This window comes from Panulirus ornatus, chromosome 16 (genome assembly GCF_036320965.1).
Source record: "Panulirus ornatus isolate Po-2019 chromosome 16, ASM3632096v1, whole genome shotgun sequence".
In the NCBI taxonomy this organism is placed as follows: domain Eukaryota; kingdom Metazoa; phylum Arthropoda; class Malacostraca; order Decapoda; family Palinuridae; genus Panulirus; species Panulirus ornatus.
Genome location: NC_092239.1, coordinates 22,036,739 through 22,057,316, shown reverse-complemented (window position 1 = coordinate 22,057,316; position 20,578 = coordinate 22,036,739). Strand labels below are relative to the sequence as shown.

General features: G+C 40.3%; 1 protein-coding gene and 1 long non-coding RNA gene across 9 annotated transcripts in view; one reads left to right on the top strand and one right to left on the bottom strand.

Moving 5' to 3' along the window:
* LOC139754191 (uncharacterized) overlaps positions 1-8,689 on the bottom strand; it is a 115,039-nt gene extending 106,350 nt beyond the window's left edge. For 4 of the 8 annotated variants that reach the window (XR_011713848.1, XR_011713845.1, XR_011713844.1 and 1 more), the window contains exon 1: positions 7,012-7,088. The gene's annotated coding sequence lies outside the window, so the exon portion shown is untranslated. Of the gene's footprint in view, positions 1-7,011; positions 7,089-8,176 lie in introns of those variants that run through there. The other 4 variants (XR_011713850.1, XR_011713846.1, XR_011713849.1 and 1 more) reach the window with 3 other exon arrangements.
* Positions 7,851-15,689, top strand: LOC139754193 (uncharacterized). Its single transcript, XR_011713851.1, has 2 exons — positions 7,851-7,967; positions 15,375-15,689. It is a non-coding gene; the product is annotated as an uncharacterized lncRNA (long non-coding RNA).
* Positions 15,690-20,578: the final 4,889 nt, after the last annotated feature.

Genomic DNA, 20,578 nt, shown 5'->3' with positions numbered 1-20,578 from the left:
TCGAGGAGGATGAGCACTCCTCGCGTGACTCCTTCCTCTGTTTCCCCTTTTAGAAAGTTAAAATACAAGGAGGGGAGGGTTTCTGTCCCTTCGCTCCCGTCCCCTTTAGTCACCTTCTACGACACATGAGGAATGCGTGGGAAGTATTCTTTCTCCCCTATCCGCAGAGCAAGGGAAGGAGTAGCAATACTCCTGAAACAGGAGTTGTGGGAGTATGTGATAGAATGTAAGAAAGTAAATTCTCGATTAATATGGGTAAAACTGAAAGTTGATGGAGAGAGGTGGGTGATTATTGGTGCATATGCACCCGGGCATGAGAAGAAAGATCATGAGAGGCAAGTGTTTTGGGAGCAGCTGAATGAGTGTCTTAGTGGTTTTGATGCACGAGACCGGGTTATAGTGAAGGGTGATTTGAATGCAAAGGTGAGTAATGTGGCAGTTGAGGGAATAATTGGTATACATGGGGTGTTCAGTGTTGTAAATGGAAATGGTGAAGAGCTTGCAGATTTATGTGCTGAAAAAGGACTGATGGTTGGGAATACCTGGTTTAAAAAGCGAGATATACATAAGTATACTTGTGTAAGTAGGAGAGATGGCCAGAGAGCGTTATTGGATTACGTGTTAATTGATAGACGCACAAAAGAGAGACTTTTGGATGTTAATGTGCTGAGAGGTGCAACTGGAGGGACGTCTGATCATTATCTTGTGGAGGCTAAGGTGAAGATTTGTATGGGTTTTCAGAAAAGAAGAGTGAATGTTGGGGTGAAGAGGGTGGTGAGAGTAAGTGAGCTTGGGAAGGAGACCTGTGTGAGGAAGTACCAGGAGAGACTGAGTACAGAATGGAAAAAGGTGAGAACAATGGAAGTAAGGGGAGTGGGGGAGGAATGGGATGTATTTAGGGAATCAGTCATGGATTGCGCAAAAGATGCTTGTGGCATGAGAAGAGTGGGAGGTGGGTTGATTAGAAAGGGTAGTGAGTGGTGGGATGAAGAAGTAAGAGTATTAGTGAAAGAGAAGAGAGAGGCATTTGGACGATTTTTGCAAGGGAAAAAATGAAATTGAGTGGGAGATGTATAAAAGAAAGAGACAGGAGGTCAAGAGAAAGGTGCAAGAGGTGAAAAAAAAGGGCAAATGAGAGTTGGGGTGAGAGAGTATCATTAAATTTTAGGGAGAATAAAAAGATGTTCTGGAAGGAGGTAAATAAAGTGCGTAAGACAAGGGAGCAAATGGGAACTTCAGTGAAGGGCGCAAATGGGGAGGTGATAACAAGTAGTGGTGATGTGAGAAGGAGATGGAGTGAGTATTTTGAAGGTTTGTTGAATGTGTTTGATGATAGAGTGGCAGATATAGGGTGTTTTGGTCGAGGTGGTGTGCAAAGTGAGAGGGTTAGGGAAAATGATTTGGTAAACAGAGAAGAGGTAGTAAAAGCTTTGCGGAAGATGAAAGCCGGCAAGGCAGCAGGTTTGGATGGTATTGCAGTGGAATTTTTTAAAAAAGGGGGTGACTGTATTATTGACTGGTTGGTAAGGTTATTTAATGTATGTATGACTCATGGTGAGGTGCCTGAGGATTGGCGGAATGTGTGCATAGTGCCATTGTACAAAGGCAAAGGGGATAAGAGTGAGTGCTCAAATTTCAGAGGTATAAGTTTGTTGAGTATTCCTGGTAAATTATATGGGAGGGTATTGATTGAGAGGGTGAAGGCATGTACAGAGCATCAGATTGGGGAAGAGCAGTGTGGTTTCAGAAGTGGTAGAGGATGTGTGGATCAGGTGTTTGCTTTGAAGAATGTATGTGAGAAATACTTAGAAAAGCAAATGGATTTGTATGTAGCATTTATGGATCTGGAGAAGGCATATGATAGAGCTGATAGAGATGCTCTGTGGAAGGTATTAAGAATATATGGTGTGGGAGGAAAGTTGTTAGAAGCAGTGAAAAGTTTTTACCGAGGATGTATGGCATGTGTACGTGTAGGAAGAGAGGAAAGTGATTGGTTCTCAGTGAATGTAGGTTTGCGGCAGGGGTGTGTGATGTCTCCATGGTTGTTTAATTTGTTTATGGATGGGGTTGTTAGGGAGGTAAATGCAAGAGTTTTGGAAAGAGGGGCAAGTATGAAGTCTGTTGGGGATGAGAGAGCTTGGGAAGTGAGTCAGTTGTTGTTCGCTGATGATACAGCGCTGGTGGCTGATTCATGTGAGAAACTGCAGAAGCTGGTGACTGAGTTTGGTAAAGTGTGTGGAAGAAGAAAGTTTAGAGTAAATGTGAATAAGAGCAATGTTATTAGGTACAGTAGGGTTGAGGGTCAAGTCAATTGGGAGGTGAGTTTGAATGGAGAAAAACTGGAGGAAGTGAAGTGTTTTAGATATCTGGGAGTGGATCTGGCAGCGGATGGAACCATGGAAGCGGAAGTGGATCATAGGGTGGGGGAGGGGGCGAAAATTCTGGGGGCCTTGAAGAATGTGTGGAAGTCGAGAACATTATCTCGGAAAGCAAAAATGGGTATGTTTGAAGGAATAGTGGTTCCAACAATGTTGTATGGTTGCGAGGCGTGGGCTATGGATAGAGTTGTGCGCAGGAGGATGGATGTGCTGGAAATGAGATGTTTGAGGACAATGTGTGGTGTGAGGTGGTTTGATCGAGTGAGTAACGTAAGGGTAAGAGAGATGTGTGGAAATAAAAAGAGCGTGGTTGAGAGAGCAGAAGAGGGTGTTTTGAAGTGGTTTGGGCACATGGACAGAATGAGTGAGGAAAGATTGACCAAGAGGATATATGTGTCGGAGGTGGAGGGAACGAGGAGAAGAGGGAGACCAAATTGGAGGTGGAAAGATGGAGTGAAAAAGATTTTGTGTGATCGGGGCCTGAACATGCAGGAGGGTGAAAGGAGGGCAAGGAATAGAGTGAATTGGAGCGATGTGGTATACCGGGGTTGACGTGCTGTCAGTGGATTGAATCAAGGCATGTGAAGCGTCTGGGGTAAACCATGGAAAGCTGTGTAGGTATGTATATTTGCGTGTGTGGACGTATGTATATACACGTGTATGGGGGGGGGGTTGGGCCATTTCTTTCGTCTGTTTACTTGCGCTACCTCGCAAACGCGGGAGACAGCGATAAAGTATAATAAAAAAAAAAAAATAATATATATATATATATATATATATATATATATATATATATATATATATATTTTTTTTTTTTTCATACTATTCGACATTTCCCGCGATAGAGAGGTAGCGTTAAGAACAGAGGACTGGGCCTTTGAGGGAATATCCTCACCTGGCCCCCTCCTATATATGGATTGAATTAGGGCACGTGAAGCGTCTGGGGTAAACCATGGAAAGCTGTGTAGGTATGTATATTTGCGTGTGTGGACGTATGTACATACATGTGTACGGGGGTGGGTTGGGCCATTTCTTTCGTCTGTTTCCTTGCGCTACCTCGCAAACGCGGGAGACAGCGACAACGGAAAAAAAATAAAAATAAAAAATATATATATATATATATATATATATATATATATATATATATATATATATATATAGGCTAAATATATGGTGTGGAATTTTAGGTGCAGCATTTCTAATGCTATCAATTTCAAATTTACGTAAAGTGGGCACGGCTTTAAAGTAGAAGGAAATGGTGGGGTACCAGGACAACTGAGAGTGTATGTACTGCATTAATAATGCTTTTGATGAAATCTAGCCAACAGTAAAAGAACAGGAGGGACGTTTACAGCATAACAACATAATATTTTTGGTTATCCATCCACAGAACAGTTGCTTCTTTTATGTCCTGGCACACAGTGTGATAGCATTAAAAATGCAATCATCCTGTGGATGACTAACCAAAAACATTCACCTGGTACTTGTTCTGCTTCTATATAATTCAGTTGAAATAAAAACTGAATGAAACAGTATTACAACCAGAAAACCTGCCTGTAGTCGAAAAATGACTTTTCCTTTGTTATCTATGTATTCCAATTAATGTTCCCATGCATCACTATATTTGAATCTGCCTGAATCTGAGTTTTGTAAATAAGTTGAGTGATTTCAGATTCCTACACAAATCTATGGCTTGAATTAATATGTGTGAGATCTTTCCCACACAAGTTCAGATTCCTATACCTTCAAAGATATCTGAACTCATTGGTTACCTTTCATTCTATCGGAATCATGGCATGTTAAAGTGGAGTTCATGTACTGCTAATGATAAAATTTCACTAACAAAAGAAACTCCAAGACATTTGGAGCATTATGAGAGGAAGGCTATCTTTATATTTTTATTCTTAATGGTATTTTACGTCACTTATCTATAAATCTATAAATGGGAACTTCAGTGAAGGGCGCAAATGGGGAGGTGATAACAAGTAGTGGTGATGTGAGAAGGAGATGGAGTGAGTATTTTGAAGGTTTGTTGAATGTGTTTGATGATAGAGTGGCAGATATAGGGTGTTTTGGTCGAGGTGGTGTGCAAAGTGAGAGGGTTAGGGAAAATGATTTGGTAAACAGAGAAGAGGTAGTGAAAGCTTTGCGGAAGATGAAAGCCGGCAAGGCAGCAGGTTTGGATGGTATTGCAGTGGAATTTATTAAAAAAGGGGGTGACTGTATTGTTGACTGGTTGGTAAGGTTATTTAATGTATGTATGACTCATGGTGAGGTGCCGGAGGATTGGCGGAATGCGTGCATAGTGCCATTGTACAAAGGCAAAGGGGATAAGAGTGAGTGCTCAAATTACAGAGGTATAAGTTTGTTGAGAATTCCTGGTAAATTATATGGGAGGGTATTGATTGAGAGGGTGAAGGCATGTACAGAGCATCAGATTGGGGAAGAGCAGTGTGGTTTCAGAAGTGGTAGAGGATGTGTGGATCAGGTGTTTGCTTTGAAGAATGTATGTGAGAAATACTTAGAAAAGCAAATGGATTTGTATGTAGCATTTATGGATCTGGAGAAGGCATATGATAGAGTTGATAGAGATGCTCTGTGGAAGGTATTAAGAATATATGGTGTGGGAGGAAAGTTGTTAGAAGCAGTGAAAAGTTTTTATCGAGGATGTAAGGCATGTGTACGTGTAGGAAGAGAGGAAAGTGATTGGTTCTCAGTGAATGTAGGTTTGCGGCAGGGGTGTGTGATGTCTCTATGGTTGTTTAATTTGTTTATGGATGGGGTTGTTAGGGAGGTAAATGCAAGAGTTTTGGAAAGAGGGGCAAGTATGAAGTCTGTTGGGGATGAGAGAGCTTGGGAAGTGAGTCAGTTGCTGTTCGCTGATGATACAGCGCTGGTGGCTGATTCATGTGAGAAACTGCAGAAGCTGGTGACTGAGTTCGGTAAAGTGTGTGGAAGAAGAAAGTTAAGAGTAAATGTGAATAAGAGCAAGGTTATTAGGTACAGTAGGGTTGAGGGTCAAGTCAATTGGGAGGTGAGTTTGAATGGAGAAAAACTGGAGGAAGTGAAGTGTTTTAGATATCTGGGAGTGGATCTGGCAGCGGATGGAACCATGGAAGCGGAAGTGGATCATAGGGTGGGGGAGGGGGCGAAAATTCTGGGGGCCTTGAAGAATGTGTGGAAGTCGAGAACATTATCTCGGAAAGCAAAAATGGGTATGTTTGAAGGAATAGTGGTTCCAACAATGTTGTATGGTTGCTATGGATAGAGTTGCTATGGGCTATGGATAGAGTTGTGCGCAGGAGGATGGATGTGCTGGAAATGAGATGTTTGAGGACAATGTGTGGTGTGAGGTGGTTTGATCGAGTGAGTAACGTAAGGGTAAGAGAGATGTGTGGAAATAAAAAGAGCGTGGTTGAGAGAGCAGAAGAGGGTGTTTTGAAGTGGTTTGGGCACATGGACAGAATGAGTGAGGAAAGATTGACCAAGAGGATATATGTGTCGGAGGTGGAGGGAACGAGGAGAAGAGGGAGACCAAATTGGAGGTGGAAAGATGGAGTGAAAAAGATTTTGTGTGATCGGGGCCTGAACATGCAGGAGGGTGAAAGGAGGGCAAGGAATAGAGTGAATTGGAGCGATGTGGTATACCGGGGTTGACGTGCTGTCAGTGGATTGAATCAAGGCATGTGAAGCGTCTGGGGTAAACCATGGAAAGCTGTGTAGGTATGTATATTTGCGTGTGTGGACGTATGTATATACATGTGTATGGGGGGGGTTGGGCCATTTCTTTCGTCTGTTTCCTTGCGCTACCTCGCAAACGCGGGAGACAGCGACAAAGTATAATAAAAATAAAAAATATCTATAATTTAATCTCCCATTTTCCCCCCTCTTCATATCCCTTCCAACAATGATCTATTCAATACTGAAAGGGCGATAATCCTACAGTGAAATATTCTTTTTGAAATGGCAAAAATTTCATGAGTAGAACACATATAATAATGGAAGAAAACTTTCATCCATCTTGTAAAATAGTGCCAGAATCCTTTCTCTTTTAGACTAAAGGTTGTTCTTCCAGCTCATCCAATGTTGTGTAACTTTTGCAAAAAACTGGTTAATTACCCGTTACCTAACCATTTTCCATGATCTTCAAAGTTCTTATCATTGTTTTGGGACAGAAAACTGAAAAAAATGCAGTATTTTATCACTTCAGACATTCAGGTATGCTTGGTCTGGTTGAATTGTTTTCCAGTGGTTTTTGATGTTTTGTGAACAATTATGACCTTCACTTCTATGTAAAATCACCAATTTTTGTGATTTTCCCTACCCAAAACCCTGGTTTCCTCTACGGGTCCCCCGTTGCCGTTGCATGAAGAGGGACATCTCATAAAAAGTGACTTACGATAAAAATAAAGGCTAAAATACTGATAAAAACATCAAAAACCATCGGAAAAAAATAATTTTAACTTCCAAACAAGTGGATGTCCAAAATGAAAATTTTACCAGCAAACCTTACTGAATTTTCATATATAGAAAATTACCACTGCAAAACAACGTAAATATCATTACACAGTCTCAATCATCGCTTCGTAAAAGGCAAGTATTACTCCAAAGTCAATATAAATCAAACACATACCAAACTTGTGGCTTCTCCCTAATTAGGTAATATGTGTTAACACCTTTGATAGTGCAAATGTAAACACTGACCTTGAGGGATACGGGCCTACTTCTTATAGATAAGTCACTAATGTAAATAAATACATGGATATTATTAGCAATTCATGTTACATGTAGAATAATGCAAAGTTAAATAGAAACATTATGTACCGTCCATGTGATCGGATTCAGAATATAACACAAAGTTATCAATGACATTTCCATGACATAAGGCAAAAGATAAAAATAAGTAAACAAAATATAAATATTAAGAGGACGAAGGTTGAATTCAGGCAAAATTGATATGACTCACATCCAATTGACTAGGTATAAATAATACTGAGTCGTGATGTGCCTCACGAGTTTAAGACTCCATAACCATACATTAGAATTAGGAAACTACAAACAGCACTAAGGATAGAAACAAAAACCAGGGAGAATTAGAAATACACAAATTTTAGAAAATAGAATTTAATCTAAAATTATACCATGAATGTTTTTTCCTCTAGAATACTATCCAAAATTAGATTTCATAGTTTTCTTAAAACTAAACTTTATTTCAACTATCTGACTATCAAGGATTCAAAAAATATTTTACCGACCATAACTTTATATCTCAGAGTAGCTAATAATACTAAACTAACGCGTAGAAATGTTACCTATATTGTTAATATAAGTGAAATGATCAAACAGATATTTGGGATCATTAACATCAACAATTTGAACATGACTTCTGTAGCTTAGCTCACCTTTATAACGTTAATATCGAGGCCACGGTAATGGGTGGACTTAGTTACATTACCAGGTGTATAAGAGTGATATTTATAAGTTTCATTTCTTGTATGACACTGCTACATTTTCATAATTTGATAGAGTTGCTTTTCATACTTGTTTACATAGCAGGAGCCTTTGAGGAGATGGCGACACAATATCCATGTGAGTTACTTATGGCAAGAAATAACCTCTTAGTTTTACCTATAACTTACTAAGTAATGCTTTACTGTAGCTAAGAAGTGTTATGTTCTTGTTTCCAGACTGTACCTTAGATTTAAGATGAGTAAAGCTTGGAAAGCAGAAGTGGATAAAAACTTGCCTTTTGAAGCTGAGTGTGATGCATCTGATGTATCTGTTCCTGCAGTACTCACCCAAGTTGGCTGACATGTTGCCTTTATGTCCAGGACACTACAAGGCGTGAGCTGCATTATCACATTGTAATGAAAGAGGCCACTGCCATCGTAGAAGCAGTGCGTCAGAGGAGCCCGGCGTCACCGTGATCTCGTTACTGACGAACGCTGTATGGCATTCATGTTTGACAACAGAAAATGTATGAAGGATAATAAGACACAAGAGTGGAGGGTGGAACTTGCAGCCATTACCTGCACGGTACGGTATCGGCCGGGGAAAGAAAATGTGGTTCCTGACACTCTTATTTGGTTTTCTGTTGCTGGGCTTTCTCCTCTACAATCGCTGATCTCCATAATGGACTTTGTCATCCTGGAGTGACCCGACTGCTGCATTTTGTGAGGTAGAAGAATCTTCACTTTTCTACAGAGGATGTCAAGAGGACTTGTGCTTCCTGCTGCAGGATTTGTGCGAATTAAAGCCTCAGTTCTACCGACCTACAGAAGGGACCCTCATAAAGGCGACACAACCTCTGGTGCGGCTCATTATTGACTTCAAGGGACCTTTACCTACAGCATCACGTAACCCTTATCTGCTTGCGATTGTTGATGATTATTTGCGTTTACCTTTTTCTTTTCCATGTCCCAACACGAATATTGCCACTGCTATTAGATGTCTGAAGTAGATTTTCATCCTGTGTGGAATGCCAAATTACGCTCACTCTGATCATGGTACCTCCTTCATGTCTAAAGACCTCAAAACCTACTTTTCTGAAAAGGAAATTGCAACCAGTCGTACTGCTCCTTACAACCCAACAAGCATTGGATAGGTTAAGAGAGTCAATGGTATCGTATCGTATGGAAGGCAGAAAGGTTAGCTCTCAGGTTTAACTTGCGTGACAATCACTGGGAACTAGTGCTTCCGGATGTGTTACCCTCGTTAAGGTCTATTTTGTGTACATCTACAAACACCACCCCACATGAACGATTATTTTCATTCCAACGTGGCTCGACTCATGGAAGCTCCCTACCCTCCTGGCTAACGACTCGTGAACCCGTCCGGTGGACACCACTGTGCTTGTTAGACGTTACTCACCTTTCGCTTTGTAGCAAGTTTCGATTTTCACCGGTAGCTGTCTAAGCTTTGCACCATGTCTGGGGCAAGTGGTGGGCAGAAACATGAGAAGAATTTTGCTAAGCAAGAAAAGATTGCATTGATTAGCTGCATAGACGACGACTTGCAGCTCTCAAGTACCGAATCAGTAGCAGATAATCCGCGACGGACACCAATGGAGGTGATAGCCGGTTTTCAAGAGGTGTTCAGTAGGAAGGAAAAGAAGAGGCGAGAACTAGTGAAGCAAAGTGAAGGAAGTGATAGTGACGAGATTCAGGACGACAGGACAAAAAAAGTCTGCATACGTAGAAGTAAGCAGAAAGAATAATTCAGGTGGGAACCGAACGCAGCAGGTTGGTTGAAGGAACCCTGGTGACAACAAATGTGACGAGCACCCCTGGTCGAGGAAACAGCTTAGGTAGGAGGAGGTTGAACTTTTCAAGTGACTTACTCATGACATTCTATGAGCAGTTGATGTGGGCTGCTAAGATGGGAAGGCAGCATAAAAAGTTTGAACCTTTGTTTGAGAAAGGTCGTAATCATTCCTATCTGACTGTGGCTGGGGATCAAGCTCGACAGGGTTTGAGGAGGTGGTATTAGCGATACCCAAGACAACACATCAAGATGATTGTACTCGTGCATCGGGATATACTGGATAGGAGAATTGCAAAGTTCATTGAACAGCCTGTTTTGTGTTACAAGTGCAATAGGTGTCACCATATGGCCTGGAAATGCCAAGGTGAATATCGTTGTAGTAACCTTGGAAAAAATAACATTTCAGTGGAATGTGGAAATACAGTCTAGGCACCGTGATGTGCCGTCCCGTTGTAAATAAATAAATTAATAGTAAATTTATGGAGGGACAAAGGATATGAGAGAGACAAAATAAAATAATAGGAAGTACTTGTATACAAGAATACAAAAGTATTGAATGTTTACAAGCTGTTAGTCTCTCTCTCTAAGAATGGCCTTCTTAAGATGTGTTACAATCTGTTGGGTAAGTCTATAAAGTTAATCTGTGCACATCTCAGTTATTTCAAATACTTATGGTATAAATTGAGCCCAGTATATTTGCCTAAGATCTGTTAAGTAAAATAAAGTAGAAGGTGATCAATGTATTAAGTAAATGGTATTTTTATGTTCAGAGTACATATTTATTTTTGCCATTGTAAATGTTTTTATAACTTTTTACCACCGTTCTGTATTTGATCAGTTTTACAAGAAATATATATATATATATATATATATATATATATATATATATATATATATATATATATATATATATATATATATATATGGAAGGTATTAAGAATATATGGTGTGGGAGGAAAGTTGTTAGAAGCAGTGAAAAGTTTTTATCGAGGATGTAAGGCATGTGTACGTGTAGGAAGAGAGGAAAGTGATTGGTTCTCAGTGAATGTAGGTTTGCGGCAGGGGTGTGTGATGTCTCCATGGTTGTTTAATTTGTTTATGGATGGGGTTGTTAAGGAGGTAAATGCAAGAGTTTTGGAAAGAGGGGCAAGTATGAAGTCTGTTGGGGATGAGAGCTTGGGAAGTGAGTCAGTTGTTGTTCGCTGATGATACAGCGCTGGTGGCTGATTCATGTGAGAAACTGCAGAAGCTGGTGACTGAGTTTGGTAAAGTGTGTAGAAGAAGAAAGTTAAGAGTAAATGTGAATGAGAGCAAGGTTATTAGGTACAGTAGGGTTGAGGGTCAAGTCAATTGGGAGGTGAGTTTGAATGGAGAAAAACTGGAGGAAGTGAAGTGTTTTAGATATCTGGGAGTGGATCTGGCAGCGGATGGAACCATGGAAGCGGAAGTGGATCATAGGGTGGGGGAGGGGGCGAAAATTCTGGGGGCCTTGAAGAATGTGTGGAAGTCGAGAACATTATCTCGGAAAGCAAAAATGGGTATGTTTGAAGGAATAGTGGTTCGAACAATGTTGTATGGTTGCGAGGCGTGGGCTATGGATAGAGTTGTGCGCAGGAGGATGGATGTGCTGGAAATGAGATGTTTGAGGACAATGTGTGGTGTGAGGTGGTTTGATCGAGTGAGTAACGTAAGGGTAAGAGAGATGTGTGGAAATAAAAAGAGCGTGGTTGAGAGAGCAGAAGAGGGTGTTTTGAAGTGGTTTGGGCACATGGACAGAATGAGTGAGGAAAGATTGACCAAGAGGATATATGTGTCGGAGGTGGAGGGAACGAGGAGAAGAGGGAGACCAAATTGGAGGTGGAAAGATGGAGTGAAAAAGATTTTGTGTGATCGGGGCCTGAACATGCAGGAGGGTGAAAGGAGGGCAAGGAATAGAGTGAATTGGAGCGATGTGGTATACCGGGGTTGACGTGCTGTCAGTGGATTGAATCAAGGCATGTGAAGCGTCTGGGGTAAACCATGGAAAGCTGTGTAGGTATGTATATTTGCGTGTGTGGACGTATGTATATACATGTGTATGGGGAGGGGAGTTGGGCCATTTCTTTCGTCTGTTTCCTTGCGCTACCTCGCAAACGCGGGAGACAGCGACAAAGTATAAAAAAAAAAAAAATGTATATATATATATATATATATATATATATATATATATATATATATATATATGTATATATATTTTTTTTCTTTTTTTTTTTTTGCTTTCTCGCTGTCTCCCGCGTTTGCGAGGTAGCACAAGGAAACAGACGAAAGAAATGGCCCAACCCACCCCCATGCACATGTATATACATACGTCCACACACGCAAATATACATACCTACACAGCTTTCCATGGTTTACCCCAGACGCTTCACATGCCCTGATTCAATCCACTGACAGCACGTCAACCCCGGTATACCACATCGATCCAATTCACTCTATTCCTTGCCCTCCTTTCACCCTTCTGCATGTTCAGGCCCCGATCACACAAAATCTTTCTCACTCTATCTTTCCACCTCCAATTTGGTCTCCCACTTCTCCTCGTTCCCTCCACCTCCGACACATATATCCTCTTTGTCAATCTTTCCTCACTCATTCTCTCCATGTGCCCAAACCATTTCAAAACACCCTCTTCTGCTCTCTCAACCACGCTCTTTTTATTTCCACACATCTCTCTCACCCTTACGTTACTTACTCGATCAAACCACCTCACACCACACATTGTCCTCAAACATCTCATTTCCAGCACATCCATCCTCCTGCGCACAACTCTATCCATAGCCCACGCCTCGCAACCATACAACATTGTTGGAACCACTATTCCTTCAAACATGCCCATTTTTGCTTTCCGAGATAATGTTCTCGACTTCCACACATTCTTCAAGGCTCCCAGAATTTTCGCCCCCTCCCCCACCCTATGATCCACTTCCGCTTCCATGGTTCCATCCGCTGCCAGATCCACTCCCAGATATCTGAAACATTTTACTTCCTCCAGTTTTTCTCCATTCAAACTTACCTCCCAATTGACTTGACCCTCAACCCTACTGTACCTAATAACCTTGCTCTTATTCACATTTACTCTTAACTTTCTTCTTTGACACACTTTACCAAACTCAGTCACCAGCTTCTGCAGTTTCTCACATGAATCAGCCACCAGCGCTGTATCATCAGCGAACAACAACTGACTCACTTCCCAAGCTCTCTCATCCCCAACAGACTTCATACTTGCCCCTCTTTCCAAAACTCTTGCATTCACCTCCCTAACAGCCCCATCCATAAACAAATTAAACAACCATGGAGACATCACACACCCCTGCCGCAAACCTATATTCACTGAGAACCAATCACTTTCCTCTCTTCCTACACGTACACATGCCTTACATCCTCGATAAAAACTTTTCACTGCTTCTAACAACTTGCCTCCCACACCATATATTCTTAATACCTTCCACAGAGCATCTCTATCAACTCTATCATATGCCTTCTCAAGATCCATAAATGCTACATACAAATCCATTTGCTTTTCTAACTATTTCTCACATACATTCTTCAAAGCAAACACCTGATCCACGCATCCACTACCACTTCTGAAACCACACTGCTTTTCCCCAATCTGATGCTCTGTACATGCCTTCACCCTCTCACTCAATACCCTCCCATATGATTTACCAGGAATACTCAACAAACTTATATCTCTGTAATTTGAGCACTCACTCTTATCCCCTTTGCCTTTGTACAATGGCACTATGCACGCATTCCGCCAATCCTCAGGCACCTCACCATGAGTCATACATACATTAAATAACCTTACCAACCAGTCAATAATACAGTCACCCCCTTTTTTAATAAATTCCACTGCAATACCATCCAAACCTGCTGCCTTGCCGGCTTTCATCTTCCGCAAAGCTTTTACTACCTCTTCTCTGTTTACCAAATCATTTTCCCTAACCCTCTCACTTTGCACACCACCTCGACCAAAACACCCTATATCTGCCACTCTATCATGAAACACATTCAACAAACCTTCAAAATACTCACTCCATCTCCTTCTCACATCACCACTACTTGTTATCACCTCCCCATTTGCGCCCTTCACTGAAGTTCCCATTTGCTCCCTGTCTTACGCACTTTATTTACCTCCTTCCAGAACATCTTTTTATTCTCCCTAAAATTTAATGATACTCTCTCACCCCAACTCTCATTTGCCCTCTTTTTCACCTCTTGCACCTTTCTCTTGACCTCCTGTCTCTTTCTTTTATACATCTCCCACTCAATTGCATTTTTCCCCTGCAGATATCGTCCAAATGCCTCTCTCTTCTCTTTCACTAATAATCTTACTTCTTCATCCCACCACTCACTACCCTTTCTAATCAACCCACCTCCCACTCTTCTCATGCCACAAGCATCTTTTGCGCAATCCATCACTGATTCCCTAAATACATCCCATTCCTCCCCCACTCCCCTTACTTCCACTGTTCTCACCTTTTTCCATTCTGTACTCAGTCTCTCCTGGTACTTCCTCACACAAGTCTCCTTCCCAAGCTCACTTACTCTCACCACCCTCTTCACCCCAACATTCACTCTTCTTTTCTGAAAACCCATACAAATCTTCACCTTAGCCTCCACAAGATAATGATCAGACATCCCTCCAGTTGCACCTCTCAGCACATTAACATCCTAAAGTCTCTCTTTCGCGCGCTTGTCAATTAACACGTAATCCAATAACGCTCTCTGGCCATCTCTCCTACTTACATACGTATACTTATGTATATCTCGCTTTTTAAACCAGCTATTCCCAATCACCAGTCCTTTTTCAGCACATAAATCTACAAGCTCTTCACCATTTCCATTTACAACACTGAACACCCCATGTATACCAATTATTCCCTCAACTGCCACATTACTCACCTTTGCATTCAAATCATCCATCACTATAACCTGGTCTTGTGCATCAAAACCACTAAGACACTCATTCAGCTGCTCCCAAAACACTTGCCTCTCATGATCTTTCTTCTCATGCCCAGGTGCATATGCACCGATAATCACCCATCTCTCTCCATCAACTTTCAGTTTTACCCATATTAATCGAGAATTTACTTTCTTACATTCTATCACATACTCCCACAACTCCTGTTTCAGGAGTACTGCTACTCCTTCCCTTGCTCTTGTCCTCTCACTAACCCCTGACTTTATTCGCAAGACATTCCCAAACCACTCTTCCCCTTTACCCTTGAGCTTCGTTTCAATCAGAGCCAAAACATCCAGGTTCATTTCCTCATACTACCTATCTCTCCTTTTTTCCACATCTTGGTTACATCCACACACATTTAGACACCCCAGTCTGAGCCTTCGAGGAGGATGAGCACTCCCCGCGTGACTCCTTCTTCTGTTTCCCATTTTAGAAAGTTAAAAAAATACAAGGAGGGGAGGATTTCTGGCCCCCCGCTCCCGTCCCCTCTAGTCGCCTTCTAGGACACGCGAGGAATGCGTGGGAAGTATTCTTTCACCCCTATCCCCAGGGATAATATAGTATATATATATATATATATATATATATATATATATATATATATATATATATATATATATATATATATATATATATATTATATAACGGCCGTCAGCTTTCAGATGTTAGCCATATGGTAAGGAAACTGTGTCTAGCTCAAATCTCTCTGTTAACAGAAGCCATTATTTCAGAGTTCTGTCTTAATGGGCCTATAGGCTTTTTATGCACCCTTTAAAGTAAAGGGATGAGGCACGTAACATGGAGGCCTGCTGTCCGAGAGTTGAATATGTGAAACCTACTGTCCAGGAAGGATGATGTGAAACCAACCGTCCAGGATGTGAAACCATGTGTGCTGGGAGCTGAAACCAAGTGCATTTGATTCAAGTTGTTTACCAAAGTGTTATACGTTAGTACTCTACTGTGTTCCCTTATAATATATGGAGATTTCTTCAAACACGTAAGTGTTTATACTTGTATGGACATTTTGTTTAAACTTGGCAAATGAAGTTGAGTTTAGTGTAACCCAGGATATACATTTTATGTACCAGTTTAATAAAGATGAATTAAATCAAGTGGCAGCCAATTATGGAATTTCTCTGAGGTCATGTTAAAAGTGATATGCAGAGAGAATTAATTGATCAGTTGGTGCCCTTAATATTGAAGGAATCTGAAGATGCTGAAAATAGTAGTGATGATGAGGGACAGAAAAGTGAAAAAAGTGGCCATTGAGAGATTGAGATTAGAATTTAAACTTAGGAAAGTGCAACTAGAGGTAGCAAAAGAGAATTCAGGCAGAAGACAGAAAAAGAGAATTCGGGCAGATAAAGAGGTAAGACTGACAAGGGAACAGGTACAAGAAGAAGAATTGGAGATGAAGATGATAGAGCTAGTCAATTACCAGAGCTGAGTTTATAGAAGCTGAGGACTTCTTGATTACATTAGAAAAACTTGCAACTATTAAAGAATGGGATGAAATTGACTGGGTTATGATGGTTCAGAGTAAATTTAAGGGTAAGGCTAGAGAGGCGTATGCATGTGTTAGTATAATGGAATCAATAGATTATAAGGCTGTTAAGGAAGCAGTACTAAGAATTGTGGAATTGCACGCAGAAGCTTACAGAAGTTTAGGGACGTCAAGAAAATTAGTGGACGAACTCATCTAGATGGCTAGAGAATGTGGAATGACATTCAATAGGTGATGTACGTCTGAGGATGCAGAGACAAAGGAGGAACAGAGACAACCTATCCTGCTGGAACAGTTCAAAAGTGGTATACAACCTGAAATACATTATGGAATATGCAAGAGTAGAGTGAAAAATATAACGGAAGCAGCCAGGATGGCTGACCAGTTAGAATTAGCTAAGAAATATTGTAAGAAAGAAACGACGAGGAAGCAGAGCTTATTAAGACGAGTGATAAGTAGCATTATGGCAAACCTCAGAAATATCCACACTTCAAATGTTAAACAGCCTAGTCAACATTATTTTGCAGATCATCTAACCATGAACCACAAAACAATGTAGGGGATAGATTCCAAAGACAAACAATGCAGGTATTTAAGACCTCAGTTTAGTCATAACTCTTATGTTAGTAAACAGGAGAGACCACCAGTGAAATGTTTGGGATGTGGAGAATTTGGTCATGCTAAATATCAGTGTCAAAAATTCCCAAAGACTATAGGATTAACTGTTACTTGGGAACAGAAACAGGATATTAGTGAGGTAAGAGATAATGGGTATAATGTGAATAAACCAAAATCTGCAATTTATGAGCCACATAAAGGTAGTCGTGAGAAGATTTTGATATTGAGAGACACTGGAGCAAGTCAGAGTTTAATTTTGAAAGATGTATTAGAGTGGACAAAGGAGTCGTACTCTAGGGAAAAATATATGTAGGAGGGTAATGGTTAGGCAAGCCTATCCCACTACATTATATGAATTTTGAGAGTGGATTTGTGAGTGGCTGTGTAAAAGTTGGGATATGTGAGGAATTTCCTATGCCTGGAATACACATGTACATTGGGGAATGATTTGACTGACAAATTAGTCCTAGAGCCTGTTATGATAAGTAATCCATTTGATGTAGATACTGTTATAAAGATGAACCACATGATAGATAAAATTGTAAGGAATCAGACTGATAGTAATGTACAGTGTAGGAAATTGTTTATCCAGCTTGTGTTGTGACCAGGCCAATGTTAAAGAGAGAAGTTGAATATGATTAAGGTGAATTATTTAATGAAGAATATGTAACTAGAGATAATACAGTAGAATTTGGAAATGAAAAGAACACTGTGGAATTGATTTTGTTGTGGACAAGGAAGAGTTAACAAAATTACTGAAGGGTGATGGGAGTTTGAAAGAATGATGGAGTGAAGCTATTAGAAATGGAAGTGAGAGCGATGTGTCGGTTGGATTTTATGTGCAAAATGGTGTGTTAATGAGAAAGTGAAGGCCTGCTCATGTTCCATTATCTGATCACTGGGAGGTCAGAAAGCAGATTGTTGTTCCAAAGAATTATAGTGTACATATAATTGCTTTATCTTATTGTCCTTGTTTGTCGGGACATTTAGGAGTTAGGAAGACAAATAATGGATTATCAACTAATTCTTATTGGCCAAGTATGAAGAAAGATGTATTCCAGTATTATAAGACATGAATTATGTTAGAGAGTAGGTAAACCCAACCAGACTATACAGCCAGCACCTTTGCAGCCAATTCCTGCTTTTTTAAGCCTTTTAGCAAAATTGTAATTAATTGCACAGGTGCTCTACCAAGAACATGTAAATGAAATCGGTGTTTATTGACAATAATGTGTGCATCTACCAGATTTCCAGAAGCAGTACAGTTATGTAGCATACATTCTAAAAATATTGTAAGAGAGTTAGTGAAATATTTCTCCTAGGTGGGTATGCCTGAAATTGTACAGTCAGACCAGAGAAATAATTTCACTTCAGAAATGTTCAAGAAAATATTAAAGGGGTTACATGTAACACATAAGATGTCAAGTGCTTATCATCCACAAAACCAAGGAGTTGTGGAGAGATTCCATCAGACTTTGAACAATAATTTGAGAATGTGCTGTGAAGAATGAATCCTGTGTGTTGATATATTCGAAGCTCCACATTCGAATGAATATCGATTATTTAACATCGAAATGTACATTTTAACAACCTAATATAGAACCGATCAACAATGTTGTTCTTGTTGATGAATATCTTCATTACTATTTACTAAAAGATGTGCCCTAAGATAAGTTAAGCAGTAGCGAAATTGCGTATGTGAGGCAAAATTAGTTCATGATGCAACAGGGTAAGATACTTTTCAAGTCTTTTTATTGAAAACTTCGTCACTCAGAGTCTTCAGTATTTCTAACTTGCCTTAAACAAAATTTGATCGTGTGGGCACGTTTTCATGTATATCTTGTGATAAAGATTTCTCCAGTGAACGTCATCCCAGCGACGGCGAGAGTTATGAAGAGGAGCAAGAGGGGTCCCTGTAGGTGTATGAAGGTAAGGGACCTTATGCTGCTGACAGACTTTGTTACTCCTACCGGCCCTTCCTGCTGCTGCTGCTGAGCCAGAGACTCTCTCTTCCTCTGCTGGCTCTTCCGACGGGTTTCCCTCAAGATTTTCTCGCTCCAGTTTTCGTACAGGCCAGACTGGAAGTGGGAAAGGGTTAGGTGGTTGGTTGTTAGGCCTGTAGGGCCAACAACTGCTACGGTCATTCAGCCCTCAACGTCCAGCTATAACCACCAACCGAGGAATCTTTAACACCTTCCTCAGGTGTTAAGGATATTGCTAAGAGCACGTATCCCCTCACTATATATGTGGCCCATGTAGAAAATGAATACTTGGTCCTCATTTACGTAAATGTGTTGTATACGATCGTCATTGATGGACAATTGCCTTTCTGGATGATGCGGCAGTTGTGCTTATGCCGTACCGGAAGCTCATAGTTGCTCATCGAATGTATGATAATTAATTAGATAAAATATACTTGTGTGGACATGTGTCATTTCTCTTCAGTGTCAAAACCTGTCACCGATTGTTCACCTTTTCGTGGTTAGATTCATACAGCCACACCACCTGGTTATCTGCACGTAAGTACAGCAGGTAAAGGAGAAATTCAAACAAAAAAAGTAAATGCTACCCTGAAGTTCACACAAAAGTAGATATAAAGAAGAAAATATTAGATTTGGAAAGAAGATTGTTGATTGCTTTCAAGTGTTCCTACAGAGAAAGTCGTACACGGTTGAGTGGAAATGGTGATGTGAATAAGTGATTTGAAAAATACTTGGAAGTGGACAGAGCTGTGACTAGATGCCATAGATGATCAATAATCTTATGGAAAAGGGTATAGCATGATATATGGGGAAAATGGGTAAGCGAGGTGTACAGTTTTATACTAATTTCTCGGAGTAAAAGCTGTTACAATTGTTGTATATGTGGAGGATGTTCATTTATTAACAAACTAAACTAATATATTGCCTAAACTGAGAGGGCTGACGAACTATGAAAAAGGCAGAAAAAAATTAAAATGCAAAAAAAAAAAAAAATGTGTCTAAGAAAGCATTTTAGTTCCAGTGTAAATTTTAGATTTAACCATGATGAAGTTGTGAATGTATTTCAAAAATTGAGAAAAGTCTCTATTCAGAATGGCAGTGGGAAAGCAGCTGAGGTTTGAAGTAATTCAAGGAAGAAGTGAGGATGCTTCATGAGTCTTGAATTGTAGAAGAATATGTATCAAATGTAAGAAGAAAAACTCAGAAACGAGAATTCGTTTTTGCCTTTTTTCAAACTCCTTTCACATGTCATATACTTTTGTCATTAACCCATCACCAAATTTCAAACTAGTTACCACCCTTTTCAACACATTCACTTTCAATAGTCTCTCCTGTACGTTTATCTCAACCTCACTCACCCCCGTCTTTTTATATCTGCTAATTTTTTTTCTTTAATTATGTATCCCCATAACCATTTTTCTTTCCCTAAAAAAGTCTCAAAGCTTTTCCTCATGGTTCATTTTTTTTTCTTTGCCTGAGATCTTATACTTTCGTCTGCAATTGTATACTGAACTACCACATCAACAACTCTTACATTTGGATCCCTTAGCGTCAAGCCTGCATAAACACTCACCACGTCTTTCGTAAATGCCCGCACCCACATGGGTCGTAAGTAGCATCAAATCAACCCCCAAGCACCTCATTAAAGATTGTACGTATGTAACATGTCCTGGACGCATGGAATAGATGATAATGGTTTACCATTGGACGCTGAGGATTTGAGCCACGGTCCTATTGCATGGCTGTATATGTTAAAGATATATTTCATTACCATAGTACCAATGATTGACTTGATATTACCTACGACCCGTGTAGGCACAGGCGTTCCGTC